This window comes from Alligator sinensis, unplaced genomic scaffold (genome assembly GCF_000455745.1).
Source record: "Alligator sinensis unplaced genomic scaffold, ASM45574v1 scaffold39_1, whole genome shotgun sequence".
In the NCBI taxonomy this organism is placed as follows: domain Eukaryota; kingdom Metazoa; phylum Chordata; order Crocodylia; family Alligatoridae; genus Alligator; species Alligator sinensis.
In genome coordinates, this window is record NW_005842299.1 from 46,576 (window position 1) to 61,667 (window position 15,092).

Genomic DNA, 15,092 nt, shown 5'->3' on the forward strand with positions numbered 1-15,092 from the left:
GGGGGAAGGGGCATGGGAGGGCAGTGACGGAGAGAGTGGAACAGTGGCTGGTGCTGGGGGCACTGCTCTGCTAGGATAGTGCATGGGATCTGGGCCTGGGGCAGGAGTGGGACAGAGCCATGATCAGCTCTTCCAAGGCCAGCAGGGGGGCATCTCCCTGCTGCTGTGCACTCCCCCCAGGGAATGCATGGTGGGGGGCATGTGCCCCCCAGATTTGTGCACAGGGTGGATGCGGGCTGCTTGCTGTGGGCTGGGGCTTTCTGCCCTGCTGCTTTTGCCCTGTGGGCCCTGCACCGGCTGCGCGTCCCCTGCCTGCCTGGCAGCTGCAGAACAGTGAGTTGTGCCTCCTGCTGCCAGGCAGGCAGGGGGTGTTCAGCCGGCACAGGACCCTATAGGCAAAGGCATCAGGCAGAGAGCCCCGAGCCCACAGTGGGCAGCCTGCCTCCACCCTCATCCTGCTTGGCTCTGCCCTGCTCTAGCTGTGGCAGGTAGGAGAGGGCATAGTGAGCAGGGAGGAGAGGCAGGCATGTTCCACCCTGTCCCAGTCCAGCTGTGTCCATCTCAGCCCAGCTGTGTCCATTCAGCCTCCCCTGTGGGACACAGAGACCCACCCCACCCTTGGCAGTGGCAGCACTGGGAGGGGAAGGGGCTTCTCCCCATGCTGGAGTCTATACATTCATGTTTATAATGGGGTGTGGGGGGCCTCCAGTTTCCTATTTGCCCAGGGCCCCAGTAAATCTTAATCCACTAATGCTTGAAGTATCTGATGGTTCAGCTTGCATATGTGTTTTATTTGCAGATTCCACATATCTTGAAAACATAGCTTGTGTCCTTAGCAATTCAGGGTTATTGAATCTTACTGATTGTTTCAGATGGAAAATAATCTCTTATTTTGGCAAACATATATTTAATTCTCACTGCTAGAGCTTACTCCAGTCATAACAATATATCAGCTCAATATTAAGTATGAAATCAGTATTGAATTTTTGCTTTTTTGGTGTTGTGTTCCACAAGGAGATTTTTATGCATGGAAACTGTGTGTAGAAAGAGCTAAAAAAGAGTGAAGTAACTATGATAACCGTTTTTGTCTGTTTTGAAACATTCTTCTTGGAAAAGGTTCATGTACTTACTTTTACATTATTCTTCTGCCAAGAACATTTAAAGGCCAGCTGGGCCAAATTATCAATGCAATTCCAAAGCTGTGTTTTCAAAGATCAATTTTATGTGTAAGTGTGTGTGGGTGTATGTATATAGAGAAATACTGTGAGTGTTCCTGATAGATACTATTTGAGACCCTTGTTCCACTTGAGTAAGAGGATGACACAAGATATTTGCTTAGGAAAGAGTCTTTGACATCTTCCAGAGAATGTTTTGATAGAATGGCATACATTTGGCTACAATTAGTAGGTCAAACAATTTGCCATTGTTATCTCACTACCTCTGCCCAGACCCTGTAAGGAGCTTTGAAAAACAGCTTTCTCCATATTTTTAGTTAATTGATTGCATGTTCAGTAGGGCTAGAGATTACATTGCTTTGTAAAGCTCCCTATCCTTAAGCTTAGTTTTGTCAAAGAGATTTTACTCTAGGGCCTGTAGTGGAAAGTAAAACAGTAATATTGGCGGGGATAAATATAAAAGGATACTGTAGATGTGGCAAGACTAATATTCCTGTATGTGGGAAAAAGTACTTATCCGGTCGTGCTACTTCCTGGTGCACGATGTTGCAGCTGAGGGCTGAAAATAATAGCTTAAAGTATATAAATGCTAATGTGAAATACAGATGAATTTTAGCTTAATTTTTGAAATTTTATCCTGCCTGGTTTAGATTTAAAAAAATATATATATTCCTGCTTTACAAGGGAGTAAAATTGTTTACCATAAAAATGCACAAATACTTTCCTGCTATGTGACACGTTATTTTGTAATGGTTTTATGTGATATTTTCTGTATAATCTTAGCTCAGAGCCTCTATTATAGTATTCATTTGATTTGCTAAGTGCTTCTCATTATTTTAGAGCTAACATGGAGGGGGACAAGGAGCCTTCCAATCTTGGTCACTGACTAATTTTTAATCGACCCAAGTTAATTCACAAACACAAGTTTCTTTGTTTGCTAATACATAAGTTGCCTCAGTCAAGTCCCTAGGAAACTCATTCAGTTCTTTTGAATTTTTGAAGGAGAAGTTAATATTGAATCACGTATTTCCTCCCCAAAATATCTTTAAAGGGACCAACCCTAGTAAGAGTGAGAAGGGAGGACAGGCTTTGAAGAGATGCATAAGAAAATAAAGGAAAGATAGGAAACCCCTCCCCAGGCTCAGATACAGAAAGTGCAATGGTTGAAGTAGTCTCAGTAGGCATTTACTTGGTTCTCAGAGAGGTAGGATAGGAAGATTTTTTTCACAGAGCAGTTCCCAGGTCCCTGTCTTTGCCTTGCCCCACCCTACTCCCTTGTTTGCTACTGCACAAGAACCTATGTAGAATGGATATCTGTTTTACAAAAGCAATGTATGCCCAGGCCCCAGCTACTTATAGCTCTGTTGTAATAGTAGAAGTGCAACATTTATCAGGCCTCTGAGGTAGAAACTGAGGATTGGACCCCAAACCATTACTAAAATAAATGAGTGCAAAAAATACATTTATTTTCATTTTCTCCTCATTGTATCAGTTTATACTCTTTAAAATAGTTTGAATTCAGTGTAGTGGGTGATCAACTTACTTTGTTCATGAGAAGTGGAAGCTGGTAGGAATGTTTGTTCAAGGGGTTAACTTAACCTTGTCTGAAGTTAGAAGAGACACTGGAGGATCAAAAGCTCTTCCAAAATCTCTTATAGAAAAATAATTCCTTAGTTTTACAGGTTTTGGTCAAATTTTTGCCATCTGGTAAGTAATCATTTTATCTCTAATCTTAAATATAATTTATCCATTATTTTACTTCTTTAGATTTATGTAGTAGCCATGTTTGTTAAAGTATTTGACAGCATTGACATAATTTTCATTGAAATGCTGGACAGTGTGATGAGTCCCAGATGTTAACACATACGAACAGCCGAGAGAAGGAATAAAATACAAAAGATCCACCATAAAAAGTGGGGAGATAATTAAAGGTGATTTTTTTTTATTTTTAATTTTACAAGATAATCATGTTAATATGTTTAGCAAAGTTTGAAGGAAACAAGTTATGATAATATGATTAATTATGAATATAGTGAAAATGCTTTGTATACTGTATGGAGTGTATTATGCTGTAGACTTTGGTTGAATCACAACTGAAATGTAGATAGTCTGTATATTTTTTTCAAATTCTTTTTGTTTATTCATCTTTAAATTTTTGCATGTACAGATTACAACATATGTAGAAAATGTGCACTAATAGCCAAATGTCTCTCTCTCTCTCTCTCTGAACTGCCAGGATTTAATGTGTCATTTGGATAATGGTCATGCATGGTTATGTCAGCACATCATGTTTTCTAATGTACTGTAACACGACATGCCAATGTAACCAAGAGTAACACAGTTTCCTAATGACATGTCATGTCTGTGAAATGTAAAAAGGATGTGGCTTGCTGAAAATGAGGATTAAGAATGTAACTTCATTTTTAAGTAAAATCACTCTGAATACAAATTCTATTTTGTCAAAAATTACTTTTAGCAGAGATTATTTTACAGATATTTACAGAAAAAAATTACTAACTCAGATCTATACTCAATTTTATATCATTTTTTATGTGGGATATGTTGATCCTATGACATAAAGCAAGAAACATTCTATCATCTACTTTCAGAAAGATAGGCCTTACCATCTTTTAATGAAAAGTAAAAGAGAAATATTTCCTCCATTGGCACAGACTAGGAAGTGTTATTGTTAGACTACTAGCTAGACTGAATAGTTGATAGTGTCCAGCATCATAAAAACAGCATCTACCTCTTTAAAAAGAATTGCAGAAAAAACATCCAATTAGGAAATTTCTGGGGCTTTGTAATTCTTGTTCAGGGTCAAAGGAATAGCATAAATTACCCTCCATAGAAGAGAGAGAGGAAATTATTTATTCTCAGCATATTGAGGGTTAAAAAATGAAAGTATCTTATAAATGTACAATATTAGCCTGATTTGCATAAAGTGTATGGAGGTGACTTCTGTTACAAATCTTAAATTTTATTCAATGAAGAAAAAATGTAAATGTACCCCAATATGACAGTATTTCATGACATTATTTTATTACTATTTTCTTTTTACCTTGTTTATCTAGGATGAAGATTTTCAAAAGTACTCAGCATTGGCTTAATTTTGCTCCCTTTGAAGTCATTGGGGGTTTACCACTTGACTTCAATAGCAACAGGAATTAATTAATTTTGTGCATTTTGTAAATCCATTCCAGTACACATGGGCACTTTATAAGGGAGGGAAAAAAGACACAAGATTCCTAGTACCATGGTGCTTAAGTGCTATACATTTTAACTTAAAAAATATATTTAATAGCAACACATATTATTGTAGATTCTCAGGTGTAAAGCTGGCTTCTTTAGTTTACCGCCATCCTTCTGGGTTCTAAGCAACCAGTCAGCTGTATCCCTTTGTCCCATAACATGTTCTATCCATTGTGGATTAGAATGCTTAATCACAGAGTGGGTGAAAAACAAGGCTTAAGAAAAAATAAACCATTTCTATCACTTTTTAAGGCAAAAGTAGGCAAAATCCCAGTTTAGCACAAATCCTAATTTTCCCTTTGTTTACAGGAAGCAAACTTTTGCTTTTATAGAGAAAGGTCACCATTTTCTAAAGAAAACTTGTTCATGGAAAAGGGTGGGAATTTTTCATTTTTCACGGTTGAAAGAGTGATAATATCATGTCATGGATGTTACTGACAATGACAATTCTACTCCAAAGCTCCACTCAGCATTCTTCATGGGGTAGTTGGATGCAATTTACATACCAAATGATCCAAATATTTAAGGCCAGTTAGTGCTTCCAGCATCACTGTATAGCAGTTTATGCTGCTTGAAGATCTGTCCCCCAACATTTTGCATCATCTTGGGGGATTATTTCCATTCTTCAACTCCTCTCTTATATCTTCATGTATTAGTCAGGATGCCAGAGACTTGCCTGGCTGGCCTGGTAGACTGTGACATCTAAAGTCACCACACACATTTTTTGTTAGCTAAAAACAGATTAAAAAATCTCATTGTTTTCCTCAAGGCTTGTGGAATATTTTACACTCTTCTGTTATACCTAAGAAAGGGAAGCTGAAAGTGCAGAAGTGCATGTTTTTCCATGCAGGGTGGAGAGGTCCATTTCCAGCTGTGTGTCTACCTAGCTTCCATGTGCATCAGCACATTTTGCAAGTATGGTCACGTCTGGCACAAGAAATTCAACAGATGCACCTGTACCTTAAATAGTCTAAGAGCTGCACACAACTGAATACCGGACTTATTGTAGTAAGAAGGTGCTACAAACTCTTTCTGTGTGCATGAAGTTTGGCATACTATTTATCTAAGTGTTTGTATAGTGTGTTCTATACTCCCTAAGTGTTTCATAACAGAAATAACAATATCAAATGTTTATCCCCATTCTTTCCCAGCCAGAAAGAGAAATATGCTAAGTGAAAGTGGAGGGAACTCTTTGAATAAATATTTTTTATTATTTGCTTAAGAAGCAAACTGCAGGGGATGGGGAAAAGAAATTACATTGCCTGATGCTAAGTGACAGAATGTTTTTATTCTGTATATTTGGAAAATGTAATTCCTTTGGTATTGTTTAGGTCAGTGTTGTCAGTGTTATTTGTTGTATTGATTCCAATTGCTCAAGCCAGTTACAAACTGGAGACCTGAATTTTTCAAATGAAATAATTAGCTTTACTAGTTCATGCTTTTCTTTCCCTCACTTTGCACCTATCTTTCAGTTGGTGTGTCACTTGCTTTTCCTCACTGGAGGCTAGATGAGTCTCCCAAAGTATACTGACAAACTTGAGCTAAAGCATTTTAAAAGTACAGAGATTTCAATTAAATGCATAGTGACTTCTGGCAGGGCATTACATTTAAGTTGAAACTAGGTTCTCAGGTTCTCTTTGTGCAGGGTTTTAGTGGATGGCTTTTCAGTGGTTCCCTTTTGAAGTAAATGGGAAAATGCTTGCCAATAGCCCCACATGTGATGTTGTGCACAGTCTCTGCAGCTGTCTCTGTAATTCTTATGGAGGTGAAAAAGTGATGATTTATCCACTGTACCACCCAGACCTGTAGGTTGTTTTCTTTTGTCTAAGGTCACCTTATATTTGCAGAGCTTTGGAAATTATCATGAATATTTATGATGGCATCAAAAATAGAGCAGCTGCAGTTGTTTTAAACATTTTTAAGAAATAGAAACCAATCCCGACTGTAAAACAAATATATCTGTTACAACTGGGAAAAACTGGAAGAAGCCCTCTAGGCTGCCCCTAACCTGAAACTAGGAAAACTGTCAGAGACATAATTATGTAATACTAATAATGTACTGTATAGCTAAAAGTTAACACATATGGTAAAAGTTCTAGAGATCATGTAGGAAAATAAATCAGCTTTAATTAAAGTAGAATTTGAAACAGAATGCCATAAAACTTTGTGGATTTTTCCAAAATATATAACTGCTGTGGAGCTGTCTTTTAAAAATTTTATATTCACTTTGATTTGCCTGGAATATCTGTTTTCTGCTTTTAGAAAAAGTAATTTCTTCAGAGCCAAGCAGTTAAAATGTGTGTAATTGAAAAACTTCATGTAAAGATGTGGCTTCAGACTTCTGTAAGATTTTTTTTTCCAGTAGAATCATGACTTATAATCTGTCGCTTATCAAAGTCTAGCTAGGAAAATACATCAAGAGAAATAAACAGAAGACTGAAATAGCCCACTCAAAATTCGGGTGCTGCTACTGGGCTGATATAAAGCTCTTAATTTGGGGTGCAAAAACATCAAAATGTTTTGGTGTCATTCAGTCTGAAAAATAATTTTTGTCTCAGATAATGCACGGTACCATGCTAAAGCAAATTGCTCGTGTGAAAGGGAGAACTCTGCATATGCTGGAGATTTGAAAACCATCCAAGTATGGTTATGTAAATACACAGAGATATGGTCTGTTTAGGAGAGTATTGATTCATTTTAGCAATATTTAGTAGCTAGTCCACTGTATTTAGGCCCAGACTCCTGAGAAATTTGTATTTGTTTTGTTTGTTTGTTTTGTTTCTCTGGATCTTCCTAATAATTAGATTAGTATAAGGGAGAATTACTTACTGGGCATGTCTACACATGCCTTTACACTGACCTATATTTACTGTGCAGTAAGTAGGAATAGGCCTTCATGTACACAAACAGGCATTAAAGTGCATTAACTCTGTGTGTGGACTGACTTGGAACTAAGGTTAATCCCAAGTCAGTCTACATACAGTGTTACTGCACAGTAAGGCATCTACATGTGTTACTGTGTGGTAAGTAATTGGGCATAAATTTGATAGCTGCATGATGCAGGTATCAAATTTATGCTCAAATTGGCATAAGTCACCATACTTACTGTGCAGTACGGCATGCACATGTAGACCTGTGCCTGTACTGCACAGTAATTTCAGTTACTGCACAGTAAATGTGCACATGTAGATGCACCCACACTGTCATTTAACTTACAACAGACATTTTGCTCATGAGATGTATAGGACTTGCATCCTGTAACAAACCACTTCCTTAAGATAGCTCAGAGAGCTAGCTGGTCAGCAGTCTCTTTTCTTCACTGATCAACATTTTTAAGCAGCATATAGTTTGTTGTACTCAATGAGATGAAGAATGAACTAAAATTGTCTTCTGTTGGCCACTATTAGAGGACATGTCACAGATTCTCAGTCACTGAGCAGTGTTGGACTGCAATTCAGTAAAGCACCCACACCAGCATGTACGACACCATTGGAAGGCATGATGCTAGTTTAAGAGAATAATAACTATGAGGCATTCTTATAATAAGGACCATTTTTAAATGTTAAGGATGATTTGTTTTAATTGAAAGAGAAGAAAAAAACTCCTATGAAGAGCCATAGAGATCCCTCAGGGCTCTCCAAAGTCTTTAGACTATATTTTTTAGAAAAGACAGAGAATCAGCAATGAACAGGAGGTTATGGAAACTGTCCTGCTATCAGCTGAGCACGCTATTCTGCTGCAATTAAGGTGCTGACCTCAGTTTAACATAACATGACCTGATTATCGCAGGCAGATTATGGGAGTCTTGTTTTATGGCCTGAAGACTGGCTGGATTTGTATAAACAGAGATTCAGAACAATTACTCTTCCAGCCATTCTTTTTAATCTTCTATACAAGATCCACCTGTTCTGTCAGACAGCAGGATCATACACCACAAATGCAGACAACTGCAGTGACAGCAGCAGGTCTATGGAAGCAGCAACTAATCAAATCAATTGAACTAGAAGTGTGGATCAAATCAAGCCCTCCTGTGTTAGGTCTCCATCACAAAATCTGAAGGAGAAATAAATATTTGATTAAAAAACATCAGTTTAAAATCTTTTAAAAATGTCAATTGAAGGGAAAAGTTACACTTCAAGAGGCATTCAAAAGAAAAGGATATTTTCAGACTTGATACAGCAGTGGTTTTGTGTCTTCGATGTTTATACAACAATGCATCTAGGAATGGTATTTATCATTGCATTTATTTGAAAAAGCCTGGTGTTTGAGTTTGTTAAAGAATTCAAGAGAACTCTTGTCTGCACCATATGACTCTGGGTGATTCTTATTAGGTTTACAGAGAATTGAACTTGAGAAATAGCACCATTAGAGTTCTATACCAAGAGCCAATTCCTGTGGCCTCACTGAGTCCAGCTGCTGATGACTCAGAGAGGAAGTGGCAGAGATTAGGGTGCACAGGGAAAAAATCAGAACAGCACAGAAATAAAGCAAATCAACCAAGCATTACCTTTTGTGCAAAACAGAACAATGACTTTACTATGGCTCAAAATGACCTGTCTTATACCCCTCATTTGTGCTATTCCTGGTTGGAAAGACCACCAGGAAACATGGGAACGACTGTGGAATACACACTGTAATCCATGGAACATCTCAATTAATATTCCCTCCTGACTACAGCTAGAACAATACATTGCATCAAGCAGTTTAATCTCCGGCAATAATGCCTTTTGTAAGATTGAGAGGTCTTTCCCTTGAATTAGGTTTTAAGCAAGGATTTTGAAAATTAGTTTGGTATTCTATGTATTGTGAAGTGGTGGCACCAGATTTCATAAGCACTAATATATGGCTAGGTAAAATGCCTGGAAACATGCTGGTTGTTATTAGCAGTGTCGCTATCAGTAATTTCTTCCTTGAAAATTTGACCTTGGGTTCCATTTAATACAGACATAATCCTCCAGCATGGTTTGTTAGTAGATATATAACTCAAACTGTGCTCAAAGTTTGGAATAATTCAAAAGTTTTAAGTTACAGATACAACAGTAATATATCTTCAACAACAAAAAAGTTAATTTCTAGTTTTTGATTTTAATGGGAAAAATCAACAGGGAAATGTTTTCAATCTCAGTGTAGTTATAAACCAAGTTCTCAATATATATTCTTTTAAATGGTATTTTTAACAAATTGGACTATTGTAAGCTGTTTGGGGCAGGAGACTTGTCCTTTTCTGTGTTTTGAATGTTATGTGTAGTTTGGGTGCTCTGCTGGCTAATAAAACAACCCCCAAGAAAATAAGAACATAATTGACTAATTTATACTATTAGTATTATTAGAAAACAAATTAGCTGTCAAAAAACCTTAACAAATGCTAGCAGCAATATAAGAAATTGTGGGTGCATCTACACATGCCCATATGGCGATGTTGCTACTGTGTCATGCTTTAGTATTTCCTTTTGGAAGTATTAAAGCATGGTGAAGCAGCAGCCTGTACTGCACCATATACCAGGCACATGGTTATTTTTAGCTGCTACTTCGCTGTAGTGGCATGCTATAACAAGGGACTGTACTGCTACAGCAAAATAGCTGCTGGTTCACATGTAGATGCACATGGTCACTATGTCACCATAGTACATTGTTACAGTGAAGTAGTGTCACGTGTAGATGTGTCCTATGTTTAAAATATTTCATTAAATTAACTTCACAAAAGCTTATATAAGCTATATAAGCAATAAGATATCTATCTATCTATCTATCTATTATTTAGTTAGTCTACCAAAGGTGCATATCTACTCTGCCTTCTAAAATATTTGTGTATTATTCCTTTAAAAAGCAATTGATATTTAATTGTTAGCTACAGTCAAGGCGCATTTTTTCCTGTAAATGTTTCCTGTTTAAAATCTGTCATTGATTTTCATTCTAAGAGATGTATTTTACATATATTTGCTTCAGAAATCAATACAAAAGAATTCAGTTAAAGCTCTCCAAATTATTAATTGACTTACTTTCTTCTGATGTTATACTATTGATTGCTATTTGTGGTCAAACAAGTGACTGCAACAATAGTACAAGTATCTTACAGCAGGCTAAGATTTTAAGGGGCCTTAACTGTGCCTCCAATTTCAGGAGGCATTGTCAGTGAGAGAAATAATTCAGCTAGTGATATTTCTACATGGAAAATCACTGATCATTTCAATTCGATCCCTATGCATCCATGAATACTGTGGAAATGGAATTTATGCTAACCAATTTAGGGCCAGCTTGAAAAGGCACTTACAGGTGACCTTGGGAATTGCCCTGTGGAGAGATGAGAAATCAGTATTTAGAAGTACCTAAATCTGCAGTATCTTGTGTAACTGTATAAGAACAGAGGGGAACAGGCAATAAACTGAATAAACAGGGGTTGCAGTGAGATCTGTACAACTGTATACCTGGCTTTGCAGGTATGAATTCCATCTCCTGCCATAAAGCCTGTGTATTTAGTAGCACAAGAAATGAAGCAGATAACTCATTCAGAACTCTTTATGTATGTACATTAGTCTCCGATATTTAAATAGGTGCATTTATTCGACCTAATTTACTCTTTTGCATGTATGTGAGAGTGAAAGATGCACAATTTGATTCCTGTCAGAAGTCTTAGAGAAGTATTGTAAAACAAAAATTGCCTTACTCATTCATCAGTGTTCACTGTAAATCACTTATTTCATAGATTTCATAGACATTAGGAGCTGGAAGAGACCTCATAAGATCATCAGGTCCAGGCCCCCCGCCGTAGGCAGGAAGTCAGCTGGGATCAAGTGACCCCAGTAAGAAATATATCCACCTTATTTTTAAAGAGTCCAGAGTAGGTACTTGCACCACCTCTGCGGGGAGTTTGTTCCAGACCCTGGACACACGCACTGTGAAGAATTATGTTCTTATGTCTAGTCTAAATCATCCTTCCTGGAGTTTATGGCCATCAGACCTTGTTATATGTTGCAGAACTCTTGCTCTCTCCTCCTCATATTAAGATGGTCCAATGTAGAACTGGTTGTCAATACAATAATGCTTAGATAGTTTTAATCTGGACCTTAGAGCAAAAGAAAAATACATTAGTACATAAATCTCTACTAATTTACTGGAGATTATGAATCTTTCATCAACATACACATATAATTATGCCATTAATCATGACAATTTCTTTTTACAGCATTCATGTGGATGTAATATGTAATTTGATGGGAATCTTACTGTAATTTAGCATGAATTAATGTCCATTTATTGGAAAGTGCTACCTGCATTGATGTTATTGGGAAAAGAACAAGTGTAGGGCATCTTAAATTACTGTCCTGTTCGCCAGTATAATATTAAGCAACTGCTAAAGAAACTTCATATTTACAAATAAAAGAGCATTATCTTTAAGCCAATTCATGGTAGTTCTACTATACCTAAAGCCTATTAAGGAAGGATTTGGGTCATATTCTGTGAATGTGCAAGGTATATGTGTAACAGCACATGGGATGCACTCTTTTACTCTCCTACACAGAGGAAAGGCAGAGAAGGAAGCTAGAATCAACACTGAGACAGCACAAGACACTCTGAAGGACACAGGATGGGTCTAGGCTTAGCTGTAGAATCAAAGCTGGTAACAGATGAGATATATTGTACCTTCCTGTGGAATATAGAAATGGCCAGTTCAATCCTGAAGAACATCATTTTCTAATTGCCTGCAAAGGTAAAACTCATTGCCTCCAGTGATGGAAGAAGCAGTTCCACATACTTGTTTGCTTGCTCACAGTTGCCACTGTCCAGATTACATATTTTGAGGATGCCTGATCTATTGGTTGAAGCATTGGACTGGAACTCAGAGTCCATAACTTCTATTTTCAACTCTGACCCTGATTTGGCACCTCAACTTTCTGTCCCTCCGTTTCTCTATCTATAATATGTGAAAGCTTTTTACCTTTTTAAAGAGCTTTGAGATCTATATGTGGAAAGCATGATACAGAAGCTGGAGATTATTTAACATACAGGTTTCTTTTCAGGCCATAGAAGAAGTTTCAAAATGGAAGTTTTATCTCTGGCAAACTTGTGCACCATGAATTCACTTCTTACAGACAGACAAAAACTGCTTCGTTACTAAGAAAGTGGGGAAAAAACTTCTGAGTGTAATGAAAGCTTCATTAGGAAAAATGAACTAATCAGTGCTCTCCAAGGAGAAATTCATTCTGTTTAGGAGGCCACAGCCTCTGCTGCTGCACATACTTAATATAATTTATATTATTATTTAAATCACTACATAAATTTTAGACACTTTTAAAAATTGAGTTAATGGACCATACTTTAGTGCTTAGCATCATTTATATCAAGAATTACTGGCTGTTGAGATAATATATTTGAATACAGATGAGCTAACACACACAGGCAAATATCATAACACTTCTTTATGGTGTGGATTTAAAATGCACTCATTGAAATGAACCTTTGGAAAAGTGCTGTTTCACAAATGGATCTCCTTTAAATTGGTTCATCACAAATGCTTAGAAATGATGTGTATAAATACTGCTGTGTAATGGGTCTGTTCCTTCTACCTGCACCTAAAGCCAAAGAGCACAGCAGAATATTGACTCCATCAAGAAAGCTCTCCTCTCAGTTTTGGATGCAAGCTGCATCTGGGCAGGGAGGCTGGACTTGAGGTCTCTTAAAACATTATGAAATGGAAGCAAAGAAGCAACAGGAAGCAAAGAGTGAGCTGATTCTGGAAGGGAGATGAAGCTAAGGTCTTTTGCTGTTTGTTCAAAGACAGTAGATATATTCTTTTAAATTTTCTTACATGTACTAGGCACTGAGACAGTTCTGCATCATTCCTTCCTTTAGGTTTCTTGTCTTGTGTTCCATTCCTGTTGGTGTATGTGAAAGAAATTTTCTAGAAGTCCAGAATATTTCAGAGACCAAGATTCAGGTCAATTTTAGGCTGCAGCTACTGCAAACAAAATGGAACAGAATTTTGGTTAGAGGGAGATAGAGGAGTGATACAGGGATCAGATTCATATTAACCAAAAGGAGAGGAAAAGGGGATGGTGTCATGTGGTCTGGGGGAGAGGCAATCAGAGACCAAAACAACAAGGCACTAGGAGGAAGTGACTTAAGTGTAGGGTAAAGGACATTTAGTTTGTAATTATGCTTCCTTCCATAATATGATAAGTCGGAGAGGAAATGAGTTAAATCCCTGAATGACATGAATTTAGAAGCACAGCTCTGGGATCATTTCTGTATACAGAAATACAGAATAGCACTCTGCAAAGGACCATTGTGAAAAGAGAGAGAATGAAATTCAGACCTGATTAAGTGGGTGCAAGGTCATCGATTTCTCTAAAGTTAAGCTCTCTTATGTCATGGACCATCCCTGAGAGGTTTGTTCACATAAGGGGCCATGCTTTACTTTGGGATGTAGTTAATTGTTCCACAATTGCAAGGAGAGAAGCCCTTCACTTAGATCAACAGTTTATTTTGAAGTGGGTCTTCTTTGAATATACTTATATATAAAAGTAACCAGACATCGGCCTAGGCTGACCATGTCAGTTGTATGGTTTGTATAATAACCAGAAAAAGTGTGTGAGATCCTGACAGGATCCTTTTGGTGTTATCCATGTTATGAATAATAATAAATCAAAATCTCCCTTTGTGGGAAAACTTCACTAAGCAGAGTGTATTTATGATATGGAAGGGATGATGCAAAATTCAGAGACCCCCCACCCTCCTTTGTACCACCTGCATACACTGGAGGGCTCTCATTTCTCCAGGCAAGGCTGTTGCAAGATCTGGGAAGTTGCATGACCCTCATACTGGACTAAAGCTTTGACGGTACAGTATATATTTATTTTCAGACATGTGCTAATGTTTTACAAATCTCTAGCTTGCTTTAGCACTTGGAATTTCCTAAAGCCATTTACCTCCTGACATTGGAAGAAAGGATATTCCTTTCAGAACATTTGAAATGAAGTTTGGGTTCAGACATTTGTACTTAACAATAGTTGCCTAAACTGTTACTGTGCCTAGATTGGTAGCTAAAGCCTAAATAATTACCCATGTTGTTAAGCCACCTAGAGGTATTTTATTTTATTTTTGTATGAGCATCTTTTATTGTCCAGAAAGAGAAATAAATAATATTTGGTTTCAATGAATGCAGAAAATGCTGCCTCAGAAGCTCCTTATACATTACATGTGCATTATTCAGGGTCAGAAACAAAGTGAGCAGATTGCTCACAGCAATCTATTTCCTCCATGTCCTTTATTTTCCAATTCAGAGTGCACCTCCAGATGCCCAGGAGCATGTCCATTACTGAGCATTGTGGTGGAGCCAATAGCACTTTGGCCTCAGTCTTGAAGCAGTAGATTAGAGACAGCAGTAGGCAGACAACTTTTGTCCCAAGGGATTACTAGAAATCTAGAGCTGGAAATAGATGGATTAACTGAAATTCAACCCAATTTCTGATCTATGTTATTGCCTGCTTTCTTTATCTCACAAGGAAAGCTGAGATAAAGAGTGATAGTTACTGATAATGATGGAAGTCCATATTCTACACCAAAGTGATAAACTTCATTCTGGCCCTCATTGTGCCCAGTTGTCTTCAGCTGGATATGAGCTCTAGCCTGCAGCTATTTACACCATGATCAGGCTAGTAATTAGCA